Consider the following 14,635-nt stretch of genomic DNA (forward strand, 5'->3'; position numbering starts at 1 on the left):
AATCAATTAGGAGATAGTCTTGTGACCATAGTGTGAAGGGGACATGATCAGACCTTGAAGTAGAAGTTCATTCAAAGAACCTCACACCAGAGGCAGCATGGTGGGGCTGTGAAGGGTGAGATGCTTGATGTGAAAGAAAAGGAAAATTACCTGCCATGTACAGCATGATGTGGGTTCTAAAAGGGAAAGATAGGCCCCTCAGTGGCCCTCAGAAACATCCTACAGAACAAGTGTTTATTACTTGTATAGTTTGTCTGGGGGTAGGAAGTCCCTCACCATTTGATTGGTCAGACACAGTGTATTTGTTTCCTAGTGCTTTTTACTGCTGTGATGAATGCAATGACCAAAAGCAACTTGGGTAGGAAATAGTTTATTTGATATATACATCCCAATCACAGTCCATCATTGACTGAAGCTCGTGTCAGAACTCAAACAGAAGTGGAAATCATGAAAGAAAGCTACTTACTGGCTTGTTTCTAAGCTCTTTTTCAAGTACCTTTCTTATACCTTCAAGAACCACCTGCCCAAGGGTAGCACTGCCTGAAGTGCCCTCCCACATCACTCAAGAAATGTCACATAGGCATGCTTACAGAAAATTCTAATGGGAGCTTTTCTTCAATGGATATTCCTTCTTCCCACTGACTCTATTTGGGAAAAACTAACCAGCATACCAAGGGAAATGAAGATTCATGTACTGAGTAGGATCATGAATTTATCTTGCTATTGTAAGGAGGGGGAACTGGATTGCTCTTGCCTCATCCACCTACCCACCCACCCCAGCCTGAGTACTCAAAGCAGGGTTGTCTTTAGAGAGGACAGACTACAGGAGAATGTAGCTTGATTTCTGGGACTTAGAGGGGCAGGTAGAGGGTCTCATATCTAACATCCACCATTGATCATTGTCTCAAGCTATCCTCATAATCAATGGGAGAAAAAATCCAAGAGAAACCTGCAAGTCTAGGATATCTAATGATGAGGCATACTGAGCTTTCCCTTTGCACATTAGCAAGTCTATTTATATCTTCCTCATGCATGGCCTGTTCAAGGCAGCCTGGTTGACAAGACTGGTTATCTGTCATTTCTAAAACACAATCTCAGCAGACTAACCATTTTAAATTGGCTTATGTGCAGCTTTTAGGTGTTGCTTACACTCATACTCTAGAGATTGTTCATTGTGCATCTTTTATCCCTAGAAAAGTTTCATCTCTCTAACTTCAATTTTGTGCATTTCTAAAACTACCCATTCACCATATGTGAAACCTTAGTGACTACCACTTTATCATGCAATATTGTGAAGTATCAATTAGTAATAGTGTGTGAGTCAATAACTGGAAATTACATGTACGGGTGTGTGTGTGTGTGTGTGTGTGTGTGTGTGTGTGTGTAAATTGATAAAGAATGTGGTGATTAGAATGCTCTGCTAAGAATCTTCCTTAAGGCAGTTTTATGTCCTTGTTCTGCAGGCTGTAGATGAAGGGATTCAACATAGGTGTGACCACAGTGTACATCACTGAGGCCACCGCATTACTTCTAGGAGAATGTGTTGGAGAGGAGCTGAAGTACACTCCTACTCCTACTCCGGTTCCATAAAACAGGCAAACAATGGACAAATGAGACCCACAGGTGGAGAAGGTTTTGTGCCTCCCACTTGATGATGGTGATCTTATGATGGAGGAAACTATTTTAAAGTAAGAAAAAAATAACCCTGAAATAGGAATTAACCCAAAGAGAGTGCCTGTACTGAATCTGACAACGACATTGGTGACAGTATCAAAATGGGCAAGTTTAAGGACTTCAGAAGGGTCACAGAAGAAGTAGCAAATTTCAATAAAATCCTCACATTTGTAAAATTTAATATTGCCACATAGTGCAACTGTAATTCCACAAGGCTATAGAGAAAAGACCCTAGAAATAAGACCCCACAGCGACTGGGATTCATAATGACCTGGTAGTACAGGGGGTGGCAGATGGCCACAAACCGGTCATATGCCATCACAGACAGAAGCATGTTATCCCTACATCCAAATATTATGAACAGTGACATCTGTGTCAGGCAGCCCACATAGGAGATGACTTGGCAGTGACTTTGGAGGTCCATAATCACCCTTGGAACTGTGGTGGAGATGAAACAAGTATCAACTATGGACAGGTTGGAGAGGAAGAAGTACATGGGTGTGTGTAGATGGGAGTCAGAGCTTACTGTCAGGATGATGAGCAGGTTTCCAAACAGGGCTAAGATATACATAGACAACAAAAGGCCTAAGAGGACAGTCTGGACGTCTGGATCCTCAGAGAGTTGAATGAAACGGAATTCTGGTACACATGTTGAGTTTCTCATGTTTTTATTTTTTGAACAATTTTTGGAGGAAGCCAAAAATGTTGTTAACAATGGTACCACCATGCATATATACCCTCTTCACAAGTTGAATCAAGTAAATACAAATATTGATTATTTTCTCAAGCCTATTGTGACTTCATTAATAATTCCTCAATTGTAGTAAATGTCACACCCTAAATGTTGTTTTGTTCTTGGCTCATGTATTCCCTCTTATGAGAACCGTTTTGAATACAGTAATCTAGATGATGTGAGGCCAGAATTACTGTAAACAGCTGACCTGTAGACACAATAAAATAAAGCAAACCCTTTTTAGGACAAAATGGATATTTTGCAGAAGCTTCACTTCAGGAGAACTCTGAATCAAATCAAATAAAAACTTGAAGCTACTTTTTATTGCAATAACATGGAGCAGGCTGATTTTTCTTAAAATATATCTGACAGTGTAAAGTCCTAGTCTCTAAGAAAAAATTAACAATTCCTACCCTGAAAATTATTTTCAGGTTCCAATGTCTCCTATAGGTATTTTTTTTTTTTTACTTAAAAAGAATATTCTCCACTTTTTTTGTTTTGAGATTCAAGCCTTCCTTTAAAACTTAGATTTTTAAAACCTATTAGTACTTGTATCCCTTATTTCTCTTATATATTTCAAAATTTTGTAAATATATCTTAGTTAAATCCACATTATCGCCGGGCGCCGGTGGCGCAAGCCTTGAATCCCAGCACTCGGGAGGCAGAGGCAGGCGGATCCCTGTGAGTTCGAGGCCAGCCTGGGCTACCAAGTGAGTTCCAGGAAAGGCGCAAAGCTACACAGAGAAACCCTGTCTCAAAGAAACAAACAAACAAAAAACCAAACATGATTTTCCTATTTTAAGCAATGCCATTGATTTTCTGAAGTGCAATCAGGTTGATCCAGAGCCCTAATTTAAGTCCCTCCTCCTTCGAGAGTAAAGTGATTTGCATGTAAGTCAGGCCTGGTGCATAGATGTCAAGGTTCTTATCTCAGCTACAGAGGAAATTTCAGGTTCACTCTTTGGTCAGAGCACATGCTTAAAACATAAAAGGTTTATAATACAGAAAGTATTAGTGATGTAAACACATGGGCAATGCCCTAATGGCTAAAGCAGATACCACTTGCTTTTCCACTAGGTCTGTTAGAGCAGATATTATTATTAAAGATCACTTAAATTGTGTAGAGTACTGAGTCTCTGAACAGTTAGCAGTGTATTTTTCCCATGGCTTTTCAAAGTATCACAAGATCTTGGACTTTACAGCCCAATTTAATCAGAATATGTACATGGGAAGTACTAGATTATACTTACTTAAACCTGGGTTAGAAACCACTGCCTTGTGGTCCAGAAGGTGCCTGGACCGGTCTACTCTGGTGACTAGCCTAGCAAATAACCTAGCTGTCCTCATAGAGCCTTTGTCCAGTGACAGATGGAGGCAGATACAGAGATCCAAGGCCAGGCACCAGGCTGAGTTCTGGGAATCCAACTGCTGAGAGAGAGGAGAGTTACTGCAGACAAGTGATATCGAGATCATGACAGAAGAATTGCAGAGATGATTGGCCACACTAGTGGAAACCCATGAACTGTGAACTGGTGGCTATGAAGCCCCCATTGGACTGCACTAGGCCCTCTGAACACTGAAGACGGATGTTTGGCTCCAACTGTTTGGAGGGCACCCAGGCAGGAGGATCGAGATCTGTCCCTGGTGCATGGGCATCCTTCTGGGAATCGGGTGACAGTGGTATGACACCTTGCACAGCCTTGGTTCAGTGGGAAGGAACTTGGACCTTCCTAGGCTCAGTATGCTGGGCTGTGCTGACTCCCCATGGGAGACCTCGATTTGGGGGATGTGGGGATGTGGGGTGGCTTGGGAAAGAGGGCTGGAGGGTAGAAGGAGGGAGGAGAAGAGGAGTGAGTAGAAAATTTCTTAATAAAGAAAAATAAAATTTTAAAAAAAAGAAACCACTGCCTTAGAATATTTCCTGGCATTTACAAAGTATTCAATTAATACTTTCTAAGCAATAACGCTTTTTTTTAAAAGATTTATTTATTTATTATGTACATTGAAGAGGGCGCCAGATCTCACTACAGATGGTTGTGAGCCACCATGTAGGTGTTGGGAACTGAACTCAGAACCTCTGGAAGAGCAGGCAGTTCTCTTAACCTCTGAGCCATCTCTCTAGCCCCGCAATAATACTTTTAACCAGAAACTCACCATTACTAAATTATAAGTGTTTTATATTATGTATGTCAGATGTGATATTTTACAGAAATTTGAATTATGATGAATGAACTTTGAATTCAGTGGCTCTACATGATTTCATTGTCTAGTTCATCTGCTCAATGGCTGATAGGAACTCAGGGGACAGATTTTTCCAGTGATATTTCTATATAAATGTCTATTGAAATACGTATAAGGAGACATTTTAAATTAACCTAATATATACTTGATGCTCATTCAGTAGTATGCAACACAGCCCATGCTGTTCCTAAAACGGATTTGCTAACATTGAAAGGTGGTACTAAGTCTATTTGTGAGTCTCCCATATCTATTGCACAAGTATTAGCTGAATCATTCTCTCATGGACACACATGCATTGGTGTTTAAGTGTCATATTTATATAGGAAAAACTGGAAACTAAGGATAATAAACTGACATTTAATAGGACCTATAGATTGCTTAGGAAATATTAAACCACAGAAAGTAGCTAAAGGAGTGCTCCCAGTTGTCTTTTCAGGAGAGCACAGTTCTGCCAGGCAGACAGAAGAACTTTGATCAACAGCCGCCCCGTCAAAGCAGTCTTGGTCTGTCTCCAGAGAACTATGACAACACTATACATGAAAATCTCCCCATTTGTCCAAACAATCACATTGGAATTTCTGTCTCTGTAAAACATAGTTAATTACTCAAATCGTAACTTCGGGCTATGAAACTGTAAAAGCAAACAGGGATTTCTGACCCTGACTGGCTCCCTTCTGTCCATGATGCAGGCATGCACACTGACTACAAGAATTTTCCCTTGTTAATCTCTAAGTAGTCAAGTGGTTTCTAACTGAGCAGGCTTGTTAATTCAGTCAAAAAATTACTTCAGTCATCCAAAAGTGCATCTACCTTCCTCTGTTCATGCCATTAGCTATTTAGTTACCTTTTAAAAATATGGTAACTGCAAATGGCTGAAAGACATTTAAAGAAATGCTCAACATCCTTAATCATCAGAGAAATGCAAATCAAAATGACTCTGACATACCACCTTACACCTGTCAGAATGGCTACCATCAAAAACACCAATGACAACCAATGTTGGAGAGGATGTGGAGCAAAGGGAACACTCCTCCACTGTTGGTGGGAATGTAAACTTGTACAACCACTGTGGAAATCAGTATGGCGGTTTCTCAGAAAATTAGGAATCGAACTACCTCAAGACCCAGCCATCCCACTCTTGGGCATATACCCAAGGAATGCTGATTCATATCATAAAGATACATGCTCAGCTATGTTCATAGCAGCACTATTTGTATTAGCCAGAACCTGGAAACAACCTAGATGCCCATCAACGGAAGAATGGATGAAAAAAATGTGGTACATATACACAATGGAGTACTACTCAGCAGAGAAAAACAATGAAAGCATGAAATTTGCAGGCAAATGGATGGAACTAGAAAAAATCATCCTGAGTGAGGTAACCCAAACCCAGAAAGACAGTCATGGTATGTACTCACTCATAGGTGGATTCTAGATATAAAATAAAGAACAATCAGACCACAACCCATAGAAGCATAGAGGCTATATATATAGCATGGAGGTCCCTAGGACGACTGTGGCTTATAATAAATTTCGGTTTTACTCAATTATTGAAAAAAATAACCAAATGAATGGAAACACATGAACTGTGAACCAAAGGCTGAGGGACCCCCAGCTGGATCAGGCCCTCTGAATAGGTGAGACAGTTGACTGGCTTGATCTGTTTGGGAGGCAACTAGGCAGTGGGACCAAGTCCTGTGCTCATTGCATGAGTTGGCTGTTTCAAACCTGGAGCTTATGCAGGGACACTTGGCTCAGTCTGGGAGGAAGGGACTGGACCTGCCTGGACTGAGTCTACCAGGTTGATCGCAGTCCTCGGGGGAGGACTTGTCCTGGAGGAGGTGGGAATGGGGGGTAGGCTGGGGGTAAGGGGAGGGAGTGGGAGGGGGGAGAATAGGGGAACCCATGGCTGATATGTAGAACTGAATGGTATTGTAAAATAAAATATATATAAAAAAATATGGTAACTGGAAAAAATGTGTTAACTGTCAGACTTGCAACAAGAGATGTCTGTGTCTATTAATATTCATCAGTTAATTGTCCCTATAAAAACAGTCAATATCACCTGAATCCTATTACCCCTTTTTGTATCACTGTATGAACTATTGACTTTATGATACTACAAGATATAAATACCATCTGCTTTGCATGATGATTTCCCTACTTTTCCCATGAATGACATCCTCCTAATATGTGCCACCAAAAATGGCAAAATCTTCCTAATTATAATTCTTCCAAAATAATGCAATAAGAGATGCACTCACATGTAGAATATATTTCTATTTGTTTCCAATAAAAAAGACTGTGGCCTTGGTTCGGAATCAGTGAATTTCGAGAACATTTATGATTTATTCCATAGCCCATGCTCATACAAAAACCACAGGATAAAACCCCATATCCATTCATAAAATGATAAAATTGGCATTGGATTTATTTGTCCAAATTTAAAATCGTATGAATATAGAAAATATGAATTCACTGGGGAGTATTTCCAAAGGGCATTGAACCATAGAATTATGTGAAACTCTAAAGTGGGTTTTCACACAATACACAAAATTGACGTTCCATTTCTCTTTATGCCTGTATGTTCTTTTATCTTCTGGTGAGAATATGTATATGTTTTGGATAACCCAGTAGTGCAGCTATCAAATACCATGAGATGACCCAACAAGTTCATGACATGGAATCAAACACCAGAAAAATTTAACTTGGATCAATTTCCAGGTCACATTCTTAAATTGAAAGAAAATGTAAAGGAAATCAAATATGTGGAAGTCAGTGTTTTGAGAGGAGAAAGCGTCTACTTTATGGTTAAAATAGGTATTGTTCATTGCACATCTGTGCCAATGACTCTTTAGGCCCCATGAAACCTAAAAATGAAAGTTAAAAGTGTTAATTTATATCAATGTACAAAATATACTTATATAAGGAGGAGAGTACATAGGAAAAATACTTACTAAAACTTCGTCATATGATTGTTAAGGAGTCTCATTATTACAAATAACATGTCCTAAATCACATAAATATATAGCAGAAACAAAATAATTTGGAACAAATGTGTCATTCTTTGATTCTGGGGTGTTTTGATTTGGTTTTACTTTTTTGATTTTTTTTTTGTTTTGTTTTTTGTTTTTTGTTTTTTGGGACAGGGTTTCTCTGTGCAGCTTTGCGCCTTTCCTGGAACTCACTTGGTAGGCCAGGATGGCCTCGAACTCACAGGGATCCGCCTGCCTCTGCCTCCCAAGTGCTAGGATTAAAGGCGTGCGCCACCAACCGCCCGGCTCTTTTTTGATTATTTTTATATTTCAAATTATAGTAAAATGATAATATAACATATATATACTGCCTTCCATTTCACCTTCAAACCCCCTTTATAACTCACTGCACTCTACTTCACATTCATAGCTTCTCTACCCACTCATTGTTATTTTATTCATGTACACATATTTTCATTTTAATAATCATATAGTTTTAACAATATATCCAGAGTCTTAACAGCACATATCTTTTTAGGCTCTCATGTTTTCAAACCACAAATGACAGAGGGATCTGACCGCATTTCCTCATTGAAAACTTACTGGCTGAGCCTCAGAATGATGGAGGATGCTGAGAGCAGCAAAAATACTCAGAAAAGTAGAATGCAGAATGCAGTCTTTGTAGACCTGTAAACCCAGCACTTCAGAGGGTGAAGCCAAATGTGGACCAAGGGAAGTAGAAAAGCCTGAGTTGAATTGTTGTTTCAATGTTTTGAGACTGTTCCAAATGCACCTCAAATATACTACCTGCAATTCACACAGCAGAACTAAACATTCCATTATAAAAGGTCTAGAAACCACAAGGGAAAGAAAACATGGGCATTTTTTTTGTTTAAATCATTAAGAAACAACTCTTCACAGAAAAGATCATTTTGTGTTTTACTCAGACAAAGTAACTCACACAAGACTTCACTCTTTTCTACCTGACCACCTAGTACACGTTACACAGAAACACTGTCTTTGTCTTTCACTTTCTATAAAATAATAATTAGGCAGAAGCTTATAATTTTGGAACTTTGAAGAACTAATGAAGTAAGTAAGATTAAGATACATAAAACATAGAGCTCAGATCTTCCAACCAGGGAAGACCTTATAGTCATACACTCATAGTAGCTTTCTTAAAAGCTATAGTTACAAAACCACCCTCACCATCATGTCACAGTACTTTAGATTGCTTATGAAACAACTTAGTTGGGCATATTTTCTGCTCTCTTTGGGCATAGGAGTAAGCAGAAGAGACACTAGGGACAGTCCGATGAGAATTTGAGGACTACCATCTCAACTAAGAACATAAGATACCAGGAGATAGGTTCAAATTATAGTTATTATACCATCAGGCTACCTAAGTTATCACAGTTCATATGATTAGAAAGAAATAATAATTCTTGTTATCTCTTCTTCATCTTCAATTCCCTAGAACTTACATGTCAGGGACAAGGACAGAATCTCTAGTTAATGGAAAAATACAGACCCCAGATAAGACAGGGAACTAGATCATTTTACTGACAGGTTGCCTAGCAACAGGACATTGAGTCAGAGCCCTTGACCCTTTTACCCTGTAAATATCTTATACAAACATCTTATTAGCTTGCCCCACCTTAAGCAGATGACAGCTTCTTGTTCCCCCCACCTTGTAGGAACTATATAAACCCTTCTGGAAAAAAATAAAGTTGCACCTTGATCAGAATCTAGACTTGTTGTATTTCCTTTGGTTCTCCTGTCCCTACATTCCCTCCATAGGGTAGTTGAGTACCCGTTGTAGCCCTACAGGCAGGACACTTACGTGACTAAACTGTGGGTCTGTGTGGCCATGATGAAAGGCTGTAGATATGGCAAACATTCCCTGCTTTTTGGCTGGTGAAGGCTCACTCTTGAATCCTGAAGTGAATATAATAGCAAGAGCTTCCTGATGCAGAAAGAACACTGTAAGAAGAGCAAACAGGAATATATAGTCCCAGATTACACAGATCAAGCTGATGACCTGGAGGGACAAGCTAACTAATTATTCTTACATAACCTTAGAAACTCAATGCACAGAGCTGGTGATTATTCATACTGTTCCAAAATATTGCAGTCTCTAAGGAATTCCTGCTGTTGATGAAGGAAGCAGAAGAGATGTTCTCAAGAGGTTAGGTATGAGCTCCTAAATTTTTCATTTTCCATTTTATTTCAGTTTGGGCTCTCTTTAGTAGTTCTTGTTGTTGTTGTTGTTGTTGTTGTTGTTGTTTTCTGTTGTTAAATTCTACTGAATGTGCTCTTCTGTGTCTGCAGAAATCTATTTCTTTCCTGTGTGGCAATCTGAAGACCAAGATTAAATCTCAAGATTCATGCCAAAACACATGGATGACCCTGCAAAGGATAGGTGGATGAGATCTACATGAGCAGACTGGATGTGGGGGGGGAGGATGGTGGAGGGCAAGGAGTGGGAGGTAGGAACATAGGGAAATGGGAGGATCGGACTGGAGCAGGGACAGAGTGGGAGGGCAGGGAGGAAGATGCCATGGTATATTGGGACATCATGGGAGTGGGAGGATGCAGGATGCTGGGGAGGCTCTGAGGAGTCCACAAGGCTGACCCCAACTTAGTCTGCTGGCAGTGGTCCAGAGGGTGCCTGGACCAGTGTACTCTGGTGACCAGCCTAGCAAATAACCTATCTGTCATCATAGAGCCTTTGTCCAGTGACAGATGGAAGCAGATACAGAGATCTACTGCCAGGCACCAGGTTGAGCTCCGGGAATCCAGTTGATGAGAGAGAGGAAAGATTCTGCAGGCGGGGGATGTTGAGGTCATAATGGGAGGACCTGGGGAGATGACCTGCCGCACTGGTGGAAACCCATGAACTGTGGGCTGGTAGCAGTGGAGCCCCCATGGGACAGGACAGGGCCCTCTGGATACGGAAGATGGTTGTTTGGCTCCAACTGTTTTCGGGTGCCCAGGCAGTGGGATTGAGATCTGTCCCTGGTCTATGGGCGGGCTTCTGGGAATCAGGTGCCTGAGGTGTGACTCCATGCACAGCCTTGGTGCAGTGGAAATGGGCGTGGGCCTGCCTGATCTCAGTCGGCTGGGCTCTGCAGACTCCCCGTGGGAGACCTCCATTTGGGGGATGTAAGGATGCAGGGTGGTTTGGGAGAGGGATCTGAAAGTTATAGAAGGGAGGAGAGGGGATCTGTGTATGGTTTGTGGAGTGAGTGGAGGGTTTCTAAATAGAGAAAAATGAGAGAGAGGACAAAAAAGAATCAGGCCAGAGAGATCTTTGACTGCAGGAAACCCCACTGTTGACATTGACTTCTCCTCAAAGGGTCTCTTACAAGCTTCTGTGTCCAGCAGTGCCTCCACTGACATCTAAAAGACCCTCACAGAGGCAGCAGATCTCTGTGAGTTCAAGGCCAGACTCATCTACAAAGAGAGTTCTGGGACAGCCAGGGCTGTTACACAAAGAAATCCTATTTCAAAAACACAAAAAGAAAATTTTTTTAAATTGTAATGGTTTTATTTCCAAATCAGTTAACAAGCTCTATTTGGAGATGAAAATGATGAGGGAAATGAGGAAGAGAAGATTAAAATCCTATTTTAATTTGTTTCATTGACCATGGTTACAACAGAAAAGCCTTCACATATGTTATTCAAAATATAGGTGTGATTTAAAAGATATACTGTTTATTATATTGTATTACATTCAAGTGTACATATAATTTTCAGAGGGCACATTCCCTCTGGTAACATTTGTGATCTCCAATGATCAGGAAATTAGAGGGCTAAGACCAGGATCAGTACATTAAGAACAATTGCCATGGAATCATCTGTTTAATTTACCATTTGATTATATTTTTATAAATATTCCACATTAAGTACATTTCTTCATCCAAGGCTATCTCTCTAAGTAGAGTAACCACACATTACCAACAAAGTAAGTCAGAGTTAACAGCTGTGAACCACAAACAACCCCATCAGTGCATCCAAAGGTTTAGGCTCTCACTCTGTCTCATTCTGAAGGAAGGCAAACTCCTTCACAGGAAATCAACTGGAGACAATTCCACACAGCCACAAATCCCAATGCATAGACTAGAAAATGGTATCTTCCCAGTCCTTTACTGTTATAAATCAGAGACCAGAATGTCAGGGCAGCAGGTTCAAGAAAGGAGCTGACACAAGTTTGCCCCATTAGGAGATAGTCTTGTGACCAAACAGGGATATATAGTCCCGGATGACACAGATCAAGCTAATGACCAGGAGGGACAGGCTAACTAATTATTCTTACAAAACCTTAGAAACTCAATGCACAGAGCTGGTGATTACTCATAGTGGTTCAAAATACTGAAGTCTCTAAAGAATTCCTGCTGTTAATGGAGGAAGCAGAAGAGATGTTATAAATTCATTAAGTATGAGGTCCTAAATTTTTCGTTTTCCATTTTATCTCAGTTTGGGCTCTCTTTAGTAGTCTGTTGTTGATGATGATGTTGTTGTTTTGTGTTGTTAAATTCTACTGAATGTGCTCTTCTGTGTCTGCAGAAATCTATTTCTTTCTGGTGTGGCAATCTGAAGACCAAGATTCAATCTCGAGATATATGCCAAAGAGATCTTTCACTCTAGGGAATCCCACTGATGAGATTGACCTGTGTTCCTCAAAAAGTCTCTTATTGGCTTCTTGGCCCAGCAGTGCCTCCACTAACACCTAAAAGGCCCTCACAGAGGCAGGAGATCTCTGTGAGTTAAAGGCCAGCCTCATCTACAAAGTGAGTTCTGTGACAGCCAGGGCTGTTACACAAAGAAATCCTATTTCAAAAACACAAAAAGAAAAAGTTAAAAAAAAAATTGTAATGATTTTATTTCTAAATCACTTAACAAGCTCTATTTAGAGATGAAAATGATGAGGGAAAGGAGGAAGAGAAGATTAAAATCCTATTTTAATTTGTTTCACTGACCATGGTTATGACAGAAAAGCCTTCACAAATGTTATTCAAAATACAGGTGTGAATTAAAAGACATACTGTTCATTATATAGCATTACATTCAAGTGTACATATAATTTTCAGAGGGCACATTCCCTCTAGTAAAATTTGTGATCTCCAATGATCAGGAAATTAGTGGACTAAGACCAGGATCAATACATTAAGAACAAATGCCATTGAATCATCTGTTAAATTCACAATTTTATTTTACTTTTATAAATTTTCCACTTTAAGTACATTTCTTCATCCAAGGCTATCTCTCTAAATAGAGTAACCATACATTACCAACAAACTCAGTCAGAGTAAACAACTGTGGACTCCAAACAACCCCATCAGAGCATCCCCAGGTTAGGCTCTCACTCTGTCTCATTCTGGAGGAAGGTAAGCTCCTTCACAGGAAATCAACTGAAGACAATTCCACACAGCCACAAATAACAATGCATAGACAGGAAAATGATATCTTCCCAGTCCTTCACTGTTATAACTCAGAGAGCAGAATGTCAGCGCAGCAGGTTCAGGAAAGGAGCTGAAACAAGTTTGCTCCATTAGGAGAAAGTCTTGTGACCATAGTGTGAAGGGGACATGATCAGACCTTAAAGTGGGAGTGCATTCAAATGACCTCACACCAGAGGAAGCATGGTGGGGCCGTGAAGGTAGAGAGCTTGATTTTGGAGAGGAGGAAAGTTACCTGCCATGTACAGCATGATGTGAGTTCTAAAAGGGAAATATAGGCGCATCAGTGGCCCTCAGAAACATCCTACAGAACAAATGTTTATTACTTGAATAGTTTGTCTGGGGGTAGGAAGTCCCTCACCATTTCATTGGTCAGACACAGTGTACATGTGTCCTAGTGCCTTCTACTGCTGTGATAAATGCCATGACCAAAAGCAACTTGGATAGGAAACAGTTTATTTGATGTATACATCCCAATCACAGTCCACCAAGGAGGGAAGCTGGTGTCAGAACTCAAACAGAAGTGGAAGGCATGGAAGAAAGCTACTTACTGGCTTATTTCTAAGCTCTTTTTCAAGTACCTTTCTTATACCTCCAAGAACCACCTGCCCAAGGGTAGCAGTGCCCGAAGTGGGCTGTGCCCTCCCACATCAATCATCACTCAAGAAAATGTCACACAGACACTTGTAATGGAAGTTCTTCCTCAATGGATGTTCCTTCTTCATGTTGACTCTATTTGGGAAAAACTAACCAGCATGCCAAGGGAAATGGAAGATTCAGGTACTGAGTAGGATCATGAATTTATCTTGCTATTGTAAGGAGGGGAACTGGATTGCTCTCACCTAATCCACCTACCCACACACCCCAGTCTGAGTACTCAAAGCTGGGTTGTCTTTATAGAGGACAGACTACAGGAGAGTGTATCTTGATTTCTGGGAGATAGAGGGGCAGGTAGAGGGTCTCATATCTAACATCCACCATTGATCATTGTCTCAAGCTATCCTCAGGATCAATGCAGAGAAAATCCACGAGAAACCTGCAAGTCTAGGATATCTAATGATGAGGCATACTGAGCTTTTCCTTTGCACATTAGCAAGTCTATTTATATCTTCCTCGTGCATGGCCTGTTCAAGGCAGCCTGGTTGACAAGACTGGTTATCTGTCATTTCTAAAACACAATCTCAGCAGACTAGCCACTTTAAATTGGCTGATGAGCAGCATTTAGGTGTTGCTCTCATTCATACTGTAAGGTGTTGTTCAATAATGTGCACCATTCGTCGATAGAAAAGTTTCATCTCTGCAACTGCAATTTTTGTGCATTTCTAAAACTACCCATCCACCATAATACAACCTCAATGACGACCACTTTATCATGCAATATTGTGAAGTATCATTTAGTAATAATGCGTGAGTCAATAACTGGGACTTACATGTACAGTTTGTGCATGTATGTGGCTCTGTGTGTGTGTGTGTGTGTGTGTGTGTGTGTGTGTGTGTGTGTAAATTTATAAAGAATGTCAGTGATTATAATGCTCTGCTAAGTATCTTCC

At 40.4% G+C, this 14,635-nt stretch overlaps 1 pseudogene; it reads right to left on the reverse strand.

The window, feature by feature from the left end:
- Positions 1 to 1,433: 1,433 nt before the first annotated feature.
- On the reverse strand, positions 1,434 to 2,338 carry LOC114682283 (annotated as a pseudogene).
- Positions 2,339 to 14,635: the final 12,297 nt, after the last annotated feature.

This window comes from Peromyscus leucopus, chromosome 9 (genome assembly GCF_004664715.2).
Source record: "Peromyscus leucopus breed LL Stock chromosome 9, UCI_PerLeu_2.1, whole genome shotgun sequence".
NCBI classification, from domain to species: Eukaryota; Metazoa; Chordata; class Mammalia; order Rodentia; family Cricetidae; genus Peromyscus; species Peromyscus leucopus.